Consider the following 15,426-nt stretch of genomic DNA (forward strand, 5'->3'; position numbering starts at 1 on the left):
ACGCAAAATATCTCAGTGCCTGTATATGTTGACATTCGGGTAACCAGTAGAACTAATTCAGTTTACAAATGTTTTCAACCCCATACCTAAGGAAGAGTGGTTAAAATACTTTTCTTTTGTAAAGGGTCACAAAATACTAGTTTGATATAAGAGGTAACAACAACAACAACAACAAAATAGAATACTTTTCCAATGTATGAAGATCTGTTTTCTATGGACCCCCTCCCCCCCAAAAAAAAAGTTTACTGGTCAACATTCCTTTTTGATCATAGATGGGATGATATCTATAGGAAGGGTTTGGGTAAAATCCAAAAATCAACAACATGCAAAGCACCCCTGAAATGAGTTATGCACTGTGTAGAATCAAAACTAGATATGACATGGGTCCTACTTTAAAAGATCTTCCTAACCTCCTGGTATGACAATTATATGTGTCATGTCATGAAATATTACCCCAGTGGGGAACAAGTGTTACTTACACAAAATGATGATTTTGCCGTTTCAGAGACACACTATCACTATGGTTTGCTAGAATGGGCATTTGCCTTGAAGCCAATTGTCTTGGTCAATGTCCAAACATCGACATTTAATAGCTATGTGACTTCTCTGTATTCACTCTCCTCATTGGTAAGAATGTTGCACTAGATTATTCCCAAGTTAAAACATTCAGCAATTTATGATAACTGGAGAATATGTGCTATGTTTGCATAGTGGGTTACAATGGAGTCAAATTTACTAATGGGTAAAATTAATAAATCATTAAAAATATTACCCAAGATTTAAGTGAACTTCGGTTAACAAAAGAAGTTCCATGTTCAAAAAATGTTTTAACAATGATTTGGAATTAATTAAAATAACTGTCATGTGCTTTCCCATTAATGAAAGTAGGACATTTATAAATGAGCGTGTTCATTTTTTTTTATTAATGTATAATGTATTATTAGTCCCAGGGGTACAGGTCTGTGAATCACCAGGTTTACACACTTCACAGCACTCACCATAGCACGCACCTTCCCCAATGTTTGTAACCCAACCACCACCACCACCACCCCCCCTCCACCCCTGGCAACCCTCAGTTTGTTTTGTGAGATTAAGAGTCTCTTATGGTTTGTCTCCCTCCTGATCCCAGCTTGTTTCATTTATTCCTTTCCTATCCCCTAAACCTCCCCCGTTGCCTCTCAACTTCCTCATATCAGGGAGATCATATGATAATTGTCTTTCTTTGGGGGGAAATCGCAGGGGTCAGCACATCCAGAGTGCAATGGATAAGACTCGCCCTGGGAAAACCACCTTCGTGATCATGGTATCTCCCCTGCCAGGTAAGTATAAAATGAGCATGTTCTCATCATCTTTAAATATGACACACTGAACTTCTATATGACGCCACTGGTTGCATGTGAGGTGTTTGCTTTTTGGTGTATCCTACTGACCTCTGCCAGTCCCTCTGGTGGTTTTAACTGAAGGCAAGGCTATCTTGCCGTCCTTGATTTGGGACAATCAGTCATCACAAAACAATTCGTGATAATAAACATAACAAGGAGAGGCCTGCAAACAGCTCCAGAATGATAAATAAAGATACTGTTTTTTCCAAATAGGAAACAGGAGGAGGTTAATTTAAAATAAACCACTGCGAGATTTCTTACGGAGTTAGTATCACCTACTTTTCAAAAGTAGAGTAATCATTACACGTGAGGGCAGTTGTTCACCAGAACATCTTGTTTATTTGGCTGATTGTTCTCCCCAGGTATAATGCTTTCAACAGATCAATCAGTAGCTTTAATCGGCTTTTCAAGTCTATCTAACAGGGTAATTTGGCCAAATGGCACCTGTTATCCAAATCACCCTCCCTTAGCTTTCCCCAGCACGAGCAAATGCACCGCAGAGTTTCTCACAGACCTGGTGTCCCATTCTGGCTCTCCCACTTCCCTGGAAAGTTGGGCAAACTACTTCAAATTTTTAAATCTCATTTTCCTCATCTATGGGGTGAATCTAATAATACCTACTCACTGACTTAATGTGACGACAACATGTTTTTTTGTTTTTGTTTTTTTTTAGATTTTTTTAGATTTTTTATTTGTCAGAGAGAGAATGAAGAGAACACAAGCAGGGGGAGCATCAGGTAGAGAGGCAGACTCCCCACTGAGCAAGGAGCCCAACACAGGACTCGATCCCAAGACCATCAGGACCCCAGCCAAAGGCAGACACTTAACTGACTGAGCCACCCAGGCATCCCGACAATGTGTATTAATGTGACCAACAAACCTAGTGTTGTGACCAGAACATGAGGGACACCAAATAATAATTACTATTATCCCAAACCATAAGAAGATTCAGAGCCCTAAGTGTCTTGAAAAGGCAAGGATGCACCCCGTCTTGCATGTCTATGCTCTTTTTAAAGAATAAATATCTGTCAGCTTCCATATATAGAATGCAAGTGTTCTTGAAAAGTTTCTCTGCATAAAAATATATTGTATCGGGCGCCAGGGTGACTCAGTGGGTTAAGCCTCTGCCTTCAGCTCAGGTCATGATCTCAGGGTCCTGGGATCGAGTCCCACATCGGGCTCTCTGCTCAGCAGGGAGCCTGCTTCCTCCCTTCTCTCTCTCTCTCTGCCTGCCTCTCTGCCTACTGCCGATCTCTCTCTGTCAAATTAAAATAAATAAATAAATAAATAAAAATATATTGTTTCACATAGTGTCCTGGCTGTGGCTGCTCTGACAAAATATCATCGTTTGGGTGACTTATACATAACAAATTTATTTCTCCCAGTTCTGGAGGCCAGGAAGGGCAAGATCAATGCGGAGTCTGCTTGTCCCTCTCCTTCTGCTCTGCCCCCCACCCCTCTCTCTACTAAATAAATAAAGTCTTTAAAAAAACAAAATAATGTGTGTTTGTAACCAGTACGTTTTTAGGTCAAATTTTTAATTATAGGGTTTGATTAGCTCTTCCTCTGCATTCTTGTTTTCCTGGGAAAAAGGGCATTGAATAGATATATATATTTCAAGATGTAGAAGGACGCACAGATGCTAAAGAAGTAAGTCCTTAGACAAGAGGTTATTAAGGTGAAGAAAACTTAGTATTATCCAACAGTTCCTCTATTGGAACCATGTCAGTCTGTGGTGGGTCCTGATGGTACCGAGAAGATGTAGATTAAGCCAGGTAATAAATACTCAGCCCTTAGCACAGCTTCTCACACAGTCAACTCAATAAATATTTTTTTGAAAGGATTTTATTTATTTATTTGACAGAGATCACAATAGGCAGAGAGGTAGGCAGAGAGAGAGGAGGAAGCAGGATCCCTGCTGAGCAGAGAGCCCAATTCAGGGCTCGATCCCAGGACCCTGGGGTCATGACCTGAGCTGAAAGCAGAGGCTTAACCCACTGAGCCTCCCAGACGCCCCCCAACTCAATAAATATTAGTGGCAGTGATAATTTAATGACTCTTCTCAATTACCCAGCCCAGGGACCCTTGATACTCCTAGCTTATCCTAATCACTATTAATTCCATTACCTTTAGCCAGTGGATCAGAGAAGCAAATAGAAGGGAGAGAAGGCAAAACTAAAAATCTGTGAATTTGATAAATCATTAGTAATCCCTGATAAAGGTAGAGAGGGATTAGGGTGACCCAAATAGTTAAAATCACGACTGAAAGGTGTTTTGTTGTTGTTGTTTTTATGAACCTCTCAACACCATTTTCTACTCGGTTAGCACTTGATAACCAAGAACTGAAGGCAGTGGCCTTTTTTGATGTTAAGAAATGTTGAGAAAAGTAAAAAGGCACGTGTGGTTTTCTGCTTCACTTGGTTGTCAAGAGAATTGCAATAAAATAACCATTTAAAATCGAGAAATGGAGCAGCAGGCCCTACTCTGAACATCGTACTTTCAATGGTTCATGAACGTTATGAGTCACAGGGACAGCTACCCAAGGGGCGCCTGTCTTGAAGACTAAAAAATTACGGTCAAAAGAAACTAGAAAAATAAAAGGGCTGGGACCGTCTAGCCTATGATGGCTAGCCTTTAGACTCGCTTAAACAGTCTTTGTCCCGGTGTTCTAAATCAGTGCTTCTTAGACTTTAATGTGCATATAAATTGCCTGGGGATCATCAGAAACGCACAGGCTGATCTCGTTAAACTTGGGTTGTAGCCTGAGATTCTGCATTTTTAACAAGCTCTCAAGTCATGCTGCTGGTCTGAGGACTCCGCTTCGGGTGGCAGGTTTCAGTATTCCATGTTCATGTTCCTTATGCTTACAGTGACTGGACATTCTGTGCTTTTCAGGACAGCCTCAATTTTATCGATAGGTTATTATTTTCAGCAAGTCAATTAGGTAACTAAATTAATTTGATTTTTATACTTTGGGGAGGCTGTTCGTGTAAGAGATTTTTCTTTTCAGAAAATAGCAGGTCAAACTAGATTGTCTTGGCATGGGGTTGAGAAAATAGACTTATCACAAGTGGCCTGGCAAATGTTTCTTCTCTCTTCTTTTTGGAGACTTCCTATCTTCTTCTAGTACTCCTCTTTGTATCTGCATAACAACTTGGCTAGAACAAAGAAACCATTATTTTCTACCAGTCAAGGCTAAATGAGTCATCCATGAAGGAAGAACGGCGGGGGATGGGTTGGAGGCCTGGACTAGGATTACAGTCCGACAAGGGGGAATTTGACGTAGGAAACTTGCCTGATGGTCATTCCTGGCTTCCTTCTCTATCAAAAATACATTGAAGAAAATCTCTTTTTTCATCTCTAGACTCCTGGCTCCAAATCATGGTCTAATGCTCTGATGAAAGTTTACTGTGCTCAGGAGAACAGGCTTGTTTTCTTGCTCTGTCACCTACTAGTCATATGACTTTGGTCAAGCAGCTTCACTTTTTTGAGCTTCTGTTTTTGTTGTTTTAATTTTATTTTCCTTCTTCTTCTTCTTTCTCTTCTTCTTCTTCTTTAATGGGGGAATGAGGTTGAGGAAACACCAACATTAAAAATTTGTACCCCATGGATTATTAAAAACCAGGATCATCTAGGCCATATTGAGATTCCTAAAGATAATATCTTAAATGTTGCAATACCTCTATTTAGAGTTAACTCTGAGGCAAAATGCTACTTGTGGAACTCACCTGGACACTTGTGCCCTCAAAGTTGATCTCAATAGGGAACCTGGATGGCTCAGTTGGTTAAGCGACTGCCTTTGGCTCAGGTCATGATCCCAGCGTCCCAGAATCAAGTCCTGCTTTAGGCTCCCAGCTCCACCGGGAGTCTGCTTCTCCCTCTGACCTTCTCCCCTCTCATGCTCTCTCTCACTCTCAAATGGATAAATAAAATCTTAAAAAAAAAAAAAAAAGTTGATCTCAATAAAGGGAACCAACGTTTCTTAGTATGAGGACCGAAGTTTCCTTTTCAAACTATAGATTGCTGAGGTAGGAATGTGAAACTCAAGTAATATTTACTACTTCATTAAAAGAGGGGAACAGAAATTGCAAGGCATGTATGTCAGTCTGAATTCTTTAAGACCTGAGTAATTATTCAATAAATGAATGAATGAATGAATGAATGAATGAACAAATGAATGAAATCATGGACAATTTCTGGAAAGCTGGTAACAAAAGATGAAGAAAATCCTTGGTATTTAAAGTGAAAAAGAAACACTGTCATTTTTCTTCAGTATTTGAATTCCTTTCCATTTTTTTTTTTAAAGTGACAGTGTATTAAAGTTTTAAAAAAATTCAAATTCTGGAAAGAAGCACAACACATTACTACACAAAAGGTGAAAATTAAACATTGACAGAGCACCTTTAGAAAGCATTTTTGTGAAAGTTTATTTAAAAGATATGTCGAAGAGAAAAAAAATATCGATATGAAACACCCCAAGAAACCATAAAAATACTTGAGTCCCTTAACTCCATAATCATTCCAAATAACACTACCCAAAGGAAAAACCACAATCCTGCATAAATGCAACATTTTCCTCCCCACTCCCCAGCAAATTCATGGATTCAGACTGATGATTTCAGGTTGCTATCATTTAAAAATAAGTATACTAGGACCTGTCATTATGGGTCTCCCACAGCAACATGAAACATGGATTTCTGTATGCTTGATTATAGGTCCAAGATTCATTCCAGGAAGCAATTAAAAGCTGTTTTAACTTTGAAGTTTTTAAAATGCAAAAGAAAATTCAAGAAATGAAAATCACTTAATGGTACCATTGCCTTTTGCTAACTCTGATGTCTAGATGAGATTTGCCAAAATGTGTTGTTTTCAAAGTCCTAATTAAAAGGCCATCTTTAATAGCTGTGTCTATTAGACACCAACTAGTACCTGATGAAGGAATTAAGCAGCATACATGAGCTTTAAAATCAGTGTCTTAAGGTGGATAAAAGCTATCAATCAAGTAACCTCACCATTATTCTATAGCTGAAAAGGAGTTCTTCAGCCCAAACCACGTGGATTGTGCTCAGTGGACGGTAGATAGATAATTTGTCACCCTGTCTTATATCAACTATGCTTTTTGATCCATGAACTCAATTCCTAGGTAAGAAAGAAAATAGTCTATGTTAAAAAATATGGAGTCATTTGTCTCAGGTAGAATCTCTTTTTGTAGGCTCTCCAAAGGAGACAGAAGTGGTTTCTACAAATACTAACTTTTGTGTTAGAATATTTTTGGTCATTTAGTTTTCTAAAATCATCATGGAGAGCAATCTTTTTACAAAGCCACGCACTTAATCTTAGTAATAAAACAATACTACTAGATAGAAAGAATACATAAAGAGAATTTAATTATTCTTTTACAGTCCATGAATTAATAATAGAAGCATTATTTTTCTCATTGCATTTCTAATGAGTGAAGACTGACAACACTTTCTGAACACAAAGTCCAGTAACTAAGAACTATCATGAGATTGGAAATTTTTTAATATTTCCTATACTTAGAACTACTCTTTCAAAAGGAATATCACTGTTGAAGAAATTCAAGATGGTCATGACTGCTTTTATGTAGACTTCAAGATAAAAAAATCTGAGGAATACAATAAATCATCTGAATTTGTTTTTGTCTTTCCATGCCATTATAATTCTCCTTTTGCTTCAGGGAAATTTTTGCTACTCAGAATTCTATTGATAAAACTCTTTATTAACCAAAAATTATCTACTCCACCCCACCTCCCAACATGTTCACAATATTATAGCACAATATCTAATAGCCCTAAAATGAAAATGAAAGTTTTGAAGATTCTGAACTACTTTCTAAAACATCAAGAAATTAATTAACTCATAGATATCTGCTTTACTTAAATTAACTTTTGGTTGGCTAAGATTTTTGAAAAAAAAAAAAGAAAAAAAGAATACCCAAATTGCAATTATTCTAGTAAGATTTACCTGATATGTAGCTGATGCCTTAAAAATGTGAGGAAAATTCATAGAATTATAGAAAAGATATTTAAAATCAAGTGGACAGATATTGGTATAAATGGTAGTGGGTCTATCATGCCCCTACATAGTACTTATTAATTTAGATAATTACAGACTGTTTAATTTATAAGAATTAAATGAGAATTAGAAGGCTTCAAGCTAAAACCTAGAAGTAGAAGGATCTGGAGAATGAGTCTAATCTCCTCATTTTACAGATGAGAAAACCAAAATCTAGAGGTTAAGAGATTAGGCTGGGACCAATTTCCAAGTCTGGTTTCCATTCAATGTATTTGCCGTAACAGAATACACACACACACACACACACACACACACACACACACACACACTCTAGGCTAAGGGTTGAGGGGTGGGGAAGCCATAGAAGGATGGGTAGAGATGGAGGTTACAAGCATTTAAAGGACCTCTTGCTAAGGGTCAAGCATTATTCTTAACATTTCTATGTGTTTATTGCATTTGATCTCATAGCACCCTTATGAAGAAGCCGCTATGCTTTAGAGATAAAGAAACTGAAGCTCAGAGAGGTCATCCTGACCCCATTTCCACATGTTTGACCCAGACACTGAACTGATCCTACTTCTTTGGCCGTTGACTGGTTTCACAACAGTATATTGCCGCACACACCAATTCCACAAATGTATACTAAGCCTCTCCTTTATGCCAACCCCCTCTGGGGAGCTGAGTGTGCAGGGATGAAACAAAAGGCTTGACCTCCATCTTCAAGGACTCAGTGGACACAAGGTCAAGCCCCACTGTTTCCTAAACTGATAGTGTCTCCTTTACTCAGGACTAAGAACTGGGAATCCCTATTTTGAATCATTTTTGGAAGCTCTGATAATGATCCCACCTTCATTCAATAAAGTCACTTGAAAACTTAATAATAGCCTTTCATCTTCTACTTCTTCTCTGAAAGGTTATTAATGCAAATGGTTTCAATAGCAATTGGCAAACATATTTTACACAGTAGTTTTCCACAGTATGAAACACCAAATTCTAGAATTGCTTCAAGATTAAATACGTTCATAAAATTTTACATTTTCATGGGGTCTGTTAATTCAAATATGCTAGAATTTAAGTACAGTGATTTTTTTTTAAGTTGGGCTTATATTTAGACTCTATTCAACAGAGATCAATTAGGAAAAACATGATTGTAGAGCACAGACCATAGGAATCACATTAAATCGAAGTGACAATATAATCCGTGGAACGCCAATTCCAAAAATGTGAAGCGTTATATTGAATGCAGTGGGTATTCTGCAAATAAGAGAGCACTCAAAAGAATGAACGGACTTGGTACATGACTTTATCCCAGGCATTTTATAATATTCACTGTCAAGCTCACATGCATAATTTGGTTTTGTGTTTGAAAACAGAGCTAATCATTCTATCACCAATCAGGCAAGGCTATGTGGAGCTCAGATAAGAATGATGCATGTTGGAGGGGCCTGTCTACACTGCCTAGATGAGATTGGCCCTTGATTTGCAGCCACAGCTGCTAATGGCTAAGCATACAGCTATTTTCAACCGCTCCACTTAGATTCACATTCTTCTCTGCTCTGGTGCTTTAAAAAGCACCAGGATGCTTGCCTGCCTCCACTGTGTCCTGGCAGGCCATCATTCTACAGACTGATTTTAATTTGAGCTTAGGCATGTCATCACAAGTTTGTGGGAGAGTCTTCTGAAGTTTTCAGAAACATGAGAACTGGGTTCTTGAAGCACACATGTCGGATGTCATACAAAAGATTATTGATCACTTCGAACGGTTAGCACTGTGTCTCAGAGTGATGATAAATCCCAAGGTGTGCACCTCCACATAACAAAGATTCTCCACTGTGTTGCAGAGATGAAAAGTGCCTCTCATCAACACTCCATCCCATGGCATGCTGACAAGAAAGCACAGTGATACCTCAATTCATAAATCATCTGGCAAAAGCGTGCTTTGGGGAAAGCTGCCCTGGGTCGGGGAAAATTCCTGAGTCTACAGTGTTTTCATGCCAGCTGAGCCAGCTCAAACATTTCTCGTATAAAAACTTTCTTGATCCACAAAGAAGAGTCGATCTTGTCCTTCTCATAGCTTTACTAACCTTTAGACACTTCCCATTCTTGTGCAAATTATGTTTTCCTTCTCTGCTAGACTCTTAGCTCTCTGAAGGCAAGATCTGTTTCTTTGAATAAATCCCTAACACATGAGATAGTGCCTGGAATACAATTTTTGCTGACTGAACATGGATAGTTGAATGAATGAATGGAGAGGTGGGTGGATGAGGAGGAGGAAACAGGACTCAAACTCCAGTGGAGTCTTGCTTGGCTGGGTCTGAGCCTGCTGAATTAGAGCCAACTTACTCACTGCTGCTGTAAGTTGAGTCAACTTGAAAAGTGAAAAGGAGAGAAAAAAGGCTGAGCAATAGTCATATGACCTCTATACCACTTGATGGGAGGATCTACCCAGAGGAGTAGAAGCATCTTCCATTTTAGCCAAGTTTCTTGGGGATTGACTCCTCTCCTGGTATAAGGAGAGGGAGGAGGTTATTGCTCTTTCAAGAACGGGTGAGGTAGAGAAGGAGGAATGGTCTAGAAAAGAAGAGGAGCTTTGAAATTTGACACACTTGAGGACCAACTGCAATTTCGCTGATTACTTAGATGATTTTGGACAAGTTGTTTGGTCTCACTGAAATCCTGGCTCTTCATCTATAAATCAAAAATTGTGACACTAACCTTGCAAGGTGGTTCTAAGAGTGTAAAAGACCACATGTGGAATACCTAGTACAGAGAGGCACTCAAATATTTTTACTTATAATAATTATGTATATGTTATTTTTAGTTGTATGATGAAGTCTTTGATGTTAGTATTGTTGCAGAGAATTCTGTTGGTTAAATGAAATTTATCTGTAGAAAAATGAATTTTTGTTTAAATGAGATAATTATTCGGCACCTACCATCAGGCACAACATTGTGTGAAGAAAGACTGTATATTCTTTGGAAGTTGTCAGATAAAGTGAGATGGCCACACCTGGAGGACAGAGCCACATCATTCCCAAATAAGGCCATACTTGATAGATGGAGGATTAGGCATTTAATGGATACACACATACGTACATATAGACATACACATATAAAATTGATCTTATGGCTACCATGGGTTTAAAGAATAATATTCAGGTAGTCTGCTGATATTAATCTTCTGTAATTACAGAAGGTCAAACGTGGGCTCAGAATGTCTGACTTGATTACCTACGCATGAATCTTAGTGATAGGTCCTTAAGATATTAATGTTTTCTTTCTTCAGACAAGTAAAATTTGCCTCAAGAATGAACAAGTGACCTAAGAGAAATGTGCCTGATGAGTCACTCTGAATGTTGCTGAACAAGTCACAGGCTGTTACAGCTTCCAGGACTCCATGTTCCAAACTCAACTATTTGACTTTGACACATTCCCTCTTTCCTGTCTTGCCTTCGGGTGACCCCCTGCCTAGAAGATGACAGATGCAGCAGAGAGATTCCTGACTGCCCAAGTCAGAAGCCATTCCTCCCAAGCCCACTAACCCTTAACACCTGAAGTGGCCTGGCCTGTACAATCACCTTATCATCCCCATGTCCTAACCTGTTTTCATAATTCTTCCAGAACTCTCATCACAGATATCAGGAGATACTAGGTATTAGCAGATTTGAGGATTGAAGTGATTTAAAATAAGATCTGGATGACAGGATATATTTATATGATGTAAGCTATCTATTTAATTTACATAAATATTTAGTCACAGAAATAACATTTAAGCACTTGAATCTGGGAGTCTTCCTAACTCATCCCTTTATCTGCTCCATAAGTAGAATAGGGACCAGCCTCTTGCTTCCCTATTGCAGACCCACATTAAGATGAGTTTAAAAACAAGTAGAACTGTTGAATGCCAGGCAGAAACAATATTGAAGAATAAAGTCTAATGAAGATAAGATTTAGCCATTTAGGAAATTATCTTTGAAAAGGGGTTATATAAAACTCAATTCTTAATTGATTTGTCATTCTTAAATGAGAACCATTAAGCTAAATTATGAAATTAGTTATCTCAAATCATTTTTGACCGGTGTATGAATAATATATAAACTGATAGAGAGCATGCAGCTTGAGTGGTTTAAGTGATTTCCAGCAATTCTTGGGAGAAAACAGAACAGAGAATGTAGTCTTTAAACCTAATGGACACGGGACTGAAGTAAAGAGAAGGAAAAGAAAAAGTTTCTCTTCCAAAAGAGAAACTTCAAAAATTCACAAGCCAAAGGGAAAAGATCTTGGATAATGTTTAAAATAAAAAGGACACGATACAAATTCTGCACACAAATTCTGTAGGAACATATTATGGCCGCCTGGACAGGTTAAAGATATAAGAGGTTACCTCAACAGCCACCTCAGAGATTGAATTAAGGAGGTGGAGAAGATGTGAGCTATTCACAAAGGTGCTGGAAGTCTGACCATCTAAGAAGAGACCATCAGGAAAGCTCTTGGTTCTATAACTTTCAAGCTAAGTTTTATATAATATAATTATATCATATTTTCTAGTTATAGAAAATGCTGCTACCTCATTCATTTGTTCCCTCACTCTGTAAAGATCTATGCATTCCTACTTTGCTCCAGGAACTGGGAATATAAAAATAAATAAGAAAAAGCCTCCAAAATCTAAATGAATATAACAAAATATTGTGGCAGATGCACAAAGACAGGTATGCAACAAATGGCATTGGGGAGCTCGGCAGGGTGACCTCTGAAGGAGGCCACAGGGATGGCATCCCAGCAGGGACAGATGAGTCGGCGCCTAGAGGCAGGGACAGAGGTGTGAAGGAAGTGCATGCTGCCAGGAGGAAGAGCACATTTAAGAAGTTTGAGGTGTTTGGAACCTCTTTAGGGTGGGGTCTATTCAGAGATATGGCTGAAGAGGTCAGCATGTTGAATCTGGGAAATGAGAAGCCAGTCAAGTGTGTTAAGGAAAATGTAACATAATGTTACAAAATGTAACATAATTCGAGATGAATTTTAAGAGATTCCCATGGACTCTAGTGAGGAAAATTTATTGGAGGAGAGCAGGATTGGGAGTGGTTAGTCATACCTCATTTTCTTTCTGGCAAGGTTGCAAAATTGCTAGATCAGGAAAACCCAGTAGACAACGTGTTTTTAGATTTCATCATGGCACTTGATGTGGAGCTCTCTTGTCAACAAGTTCTAAAAATATGTACTGATGATAGTACAATTAAGTAGATCCCTCACAAAGTTCAACCTACCTTTCTAGTCTTTTCTTTTAGTGTTTCCCTATACTTCCCAGTGTTCCAGTCATCACATCCCTTGTAGATTCCTGTACACACCCTGTGTGTTCCAGCCTCCGAGTCTTTGTTCATGATGCTCTCTCCATCCTTTCTTCTCTTCACCATGGAAACCCCATGTATTGTTCAGTGGGGCCTCTATCGTTGTATATATTTTTGTACTTGTCTTATGATCCTTGCTTTATTCCATCCTGCATTATAGGCATTTGAGTAAGTAGCTAATACTCCCCACCACATTTTAATGTACTTGGAGGTGTCAACTTTTTCATATTCCTCAGCAGAATGATAATGATGCTCCCAATAAAACCACCAACAATGTCTTTAGCACTTCTCTGCCAGACAGCATAGAAAGTCATTTGCATATCCCTATCCCCCTTGACTTATTCACTTGGAAGTGGCAGTTCAATGTACGTACCAGTAGGAAGCACAAATAGATCAGTCGCCCAGACCCAGGTTAGCGCTTAGCTATAACACTTATTGTCTGTGTGACTTGAGCAAGTTGTTTAACTTCTCTAACTTAAATTTGTCCTGAGGATTGAAGGAGATTATGATTTAAAGGGCATTTAACATTGTGCTTAACACAGAGGAAGTTCTCAGGATACAAATATTCTCTATGAAATCACTGCTAAACCCATTACACAGATACTAGGAAACACAAAAATGCATGTGTACCCCTCTCAGCAAGCTTACAATTTAGTGACAACCAAAACTTGTCAATGCTATCTAATTTTGATGAGTATGTTAAATCTAGAAAAATGTAAAAATGACAAACACTGTAAGCATTTCACATTTACATTGATGTTTCAAGAAAACACACATAAAAGTTAAATAATTTTTCCAAAGTAGCATACCTCGTTTACTCCATGTAACACATTCATACTTTACACAAGACATTTTAATTATCCATTAACTTTTTTTTTTTTTTAAGGTGGAGAAAAGTCACCCTTGGAGTATACCATAGGAGATATGAAATAAGGATGCTGAGAATTTTTTTAAAGCTTTTTTTGTGTAACTTTCACCTATTCTTTTCAGCCATGAACTTCTTCCTCTTCAAATAAGATGTATCCACAGAATCTGAGGTCTTGGAATGATCACCAACCACCATCTAATTCAGAGAGGAAGAACAGGACCCCAAGATTTTACCAGTGGCAGGATCTGATGTGCTAGCTTATTCTCTTTGCCAGGAAACTCCTCCCCATCCTTTACCACACTGCTCTGTGCCATGGGAGACTGACATGTGTGAACTATAAGCACAAACTCTCCTGTCCCCCTCAGGCTTCCAGTTGGGTTCTGCGAAAGGGAGATGGCATCAAGGGACACCATTTTGGGGGAAAATGAGGTTGAGGTATTTATTCCCCCAACAGGAATAATGGTGATGATGGTAGGATGATGTCTGCAGCTTCCATCAGAGTCCCACACCTTCTATATCTACATCTATAGCTCACTCAGCCCTTGAGAAGGCAACCCTAATCCCCTCAGCATTTCACTGTCTGTCGTTGGTTTCATTGTACCCTCTGTACCCTTTTGTAAATTGCTGTATCTTTAAGTTCTCTTCAACTACTTTGCTCGAATATGCTGTCTGGGACACTGCTGGTACCTTGCCTGACTCTTGGTTTCTAGGACAGTACTTTCCCCCCTTCACAACGCTGAGTTGAAGCATGGAGATAAAATAATTGCTTTCATGGGAACGGGTTTTACTTTTTTATTCGAAAATGATATTTTCTTGGAAATATTTTGATAGTCAAGAATTGACTGCAATTTCATTCTCTTTTGTGATGACGTTGCGGTTTCCTTGAAGAGCAGGTCAGAAAAAAGATGGGAATTTTTCCTAGGCGAACTGCTGATAGAATCACATCCCTTTCTTAGCTCTTTTCCTTCTTAGGATAAAAATGAAAAAGTGGTTATTCCATGTGATAGTGGAGCCCCCAAACAACAAGATAAACTCGCAAATAAAGTCTGTCTTAAGAACAGACCAGAAGTCCATGAGCGCAATATTTCAACTATAACATAGCATGAAAAGAAGACATGCTGAAAGAAAAAAGTCAATGGGGATGCGTTTTCTTTGGATACCCTGCAATAGTTCTTCTTTTATAAAAGTAATGAAAGAATAGAGTGTGGGGAGAATAGGTAGGAAGATAAGACACGCATGCCTGGTGTTGAAGAAAAGCTATTTGTACCTAGGACATTGTAGAAATTGTTCAAGAACAATTCAGCCATGTAAAAATATGACCCGGTAATACTGCCAAGGTCAATCAGACCCATAGTTATTGCCTTACAAAGAGCTAGCCTTAGAGGATACCATGGCTCAAAGTCTGCTAGAGTTTATACAACAACCCCCCATTATTGGCATTTGGAAGGTATTTTTGAACCCTGAGAAATTAATTGCACAGAAACTATGACATAAAACTCATACCTTTTTTTTGTTGTTGTTGTTCTGGTGGATGAGACTTTGAAGAGCTACCATAAAAACATAAAGGAACTACTCAGTGACTCTATTATAGCAATGTATTTTCATTATGTGAAGAACAGTTATTGCTACTTGAAATTTTTCCTATTTACATATTTATTTGGTTTGGCTTTATTTCCCTAATAGAATTGAAACCTTATAAGAAGAGACACACTTTTTATTCCCTGTTCATTGGACAAATTAATTAAGTATTGACTCGGTTGTAAATAACAATCCATAGTCAGTTACCCATTAAACT

The 15,426-nt window shown here is 38.4% G+C and overlaps 1 pseudogene; it reads right to left on the reverse strand.

Moving 5' to 3' along the window:
• Positions 1-1,199: 1,199 nt before the first annotated feature.
• Positions 1,200-1,327, reverse strand: LOC132012779 (U1 spliceosomal RNA; annotated as a pseudogene).
• Between the last annotated feature and the right edge of the window lie 14,099 nt (positions 1,328-15,426).

The sequence above is a fragment of the Mustela nigripes genome, chromosome 2 (genome assembly GCF_022355385.1).
Source record: "Mustela nigripes isolate SB6536 chromosome 2, MUSNIG.SB6536, whole genome shotgun sequence".
Lineage (NCBI taxonomy): Eukaryota > Metazoa > Chordata > Mammalia > Carnivora > Mustelidae > Mustela > Mustela nigripes.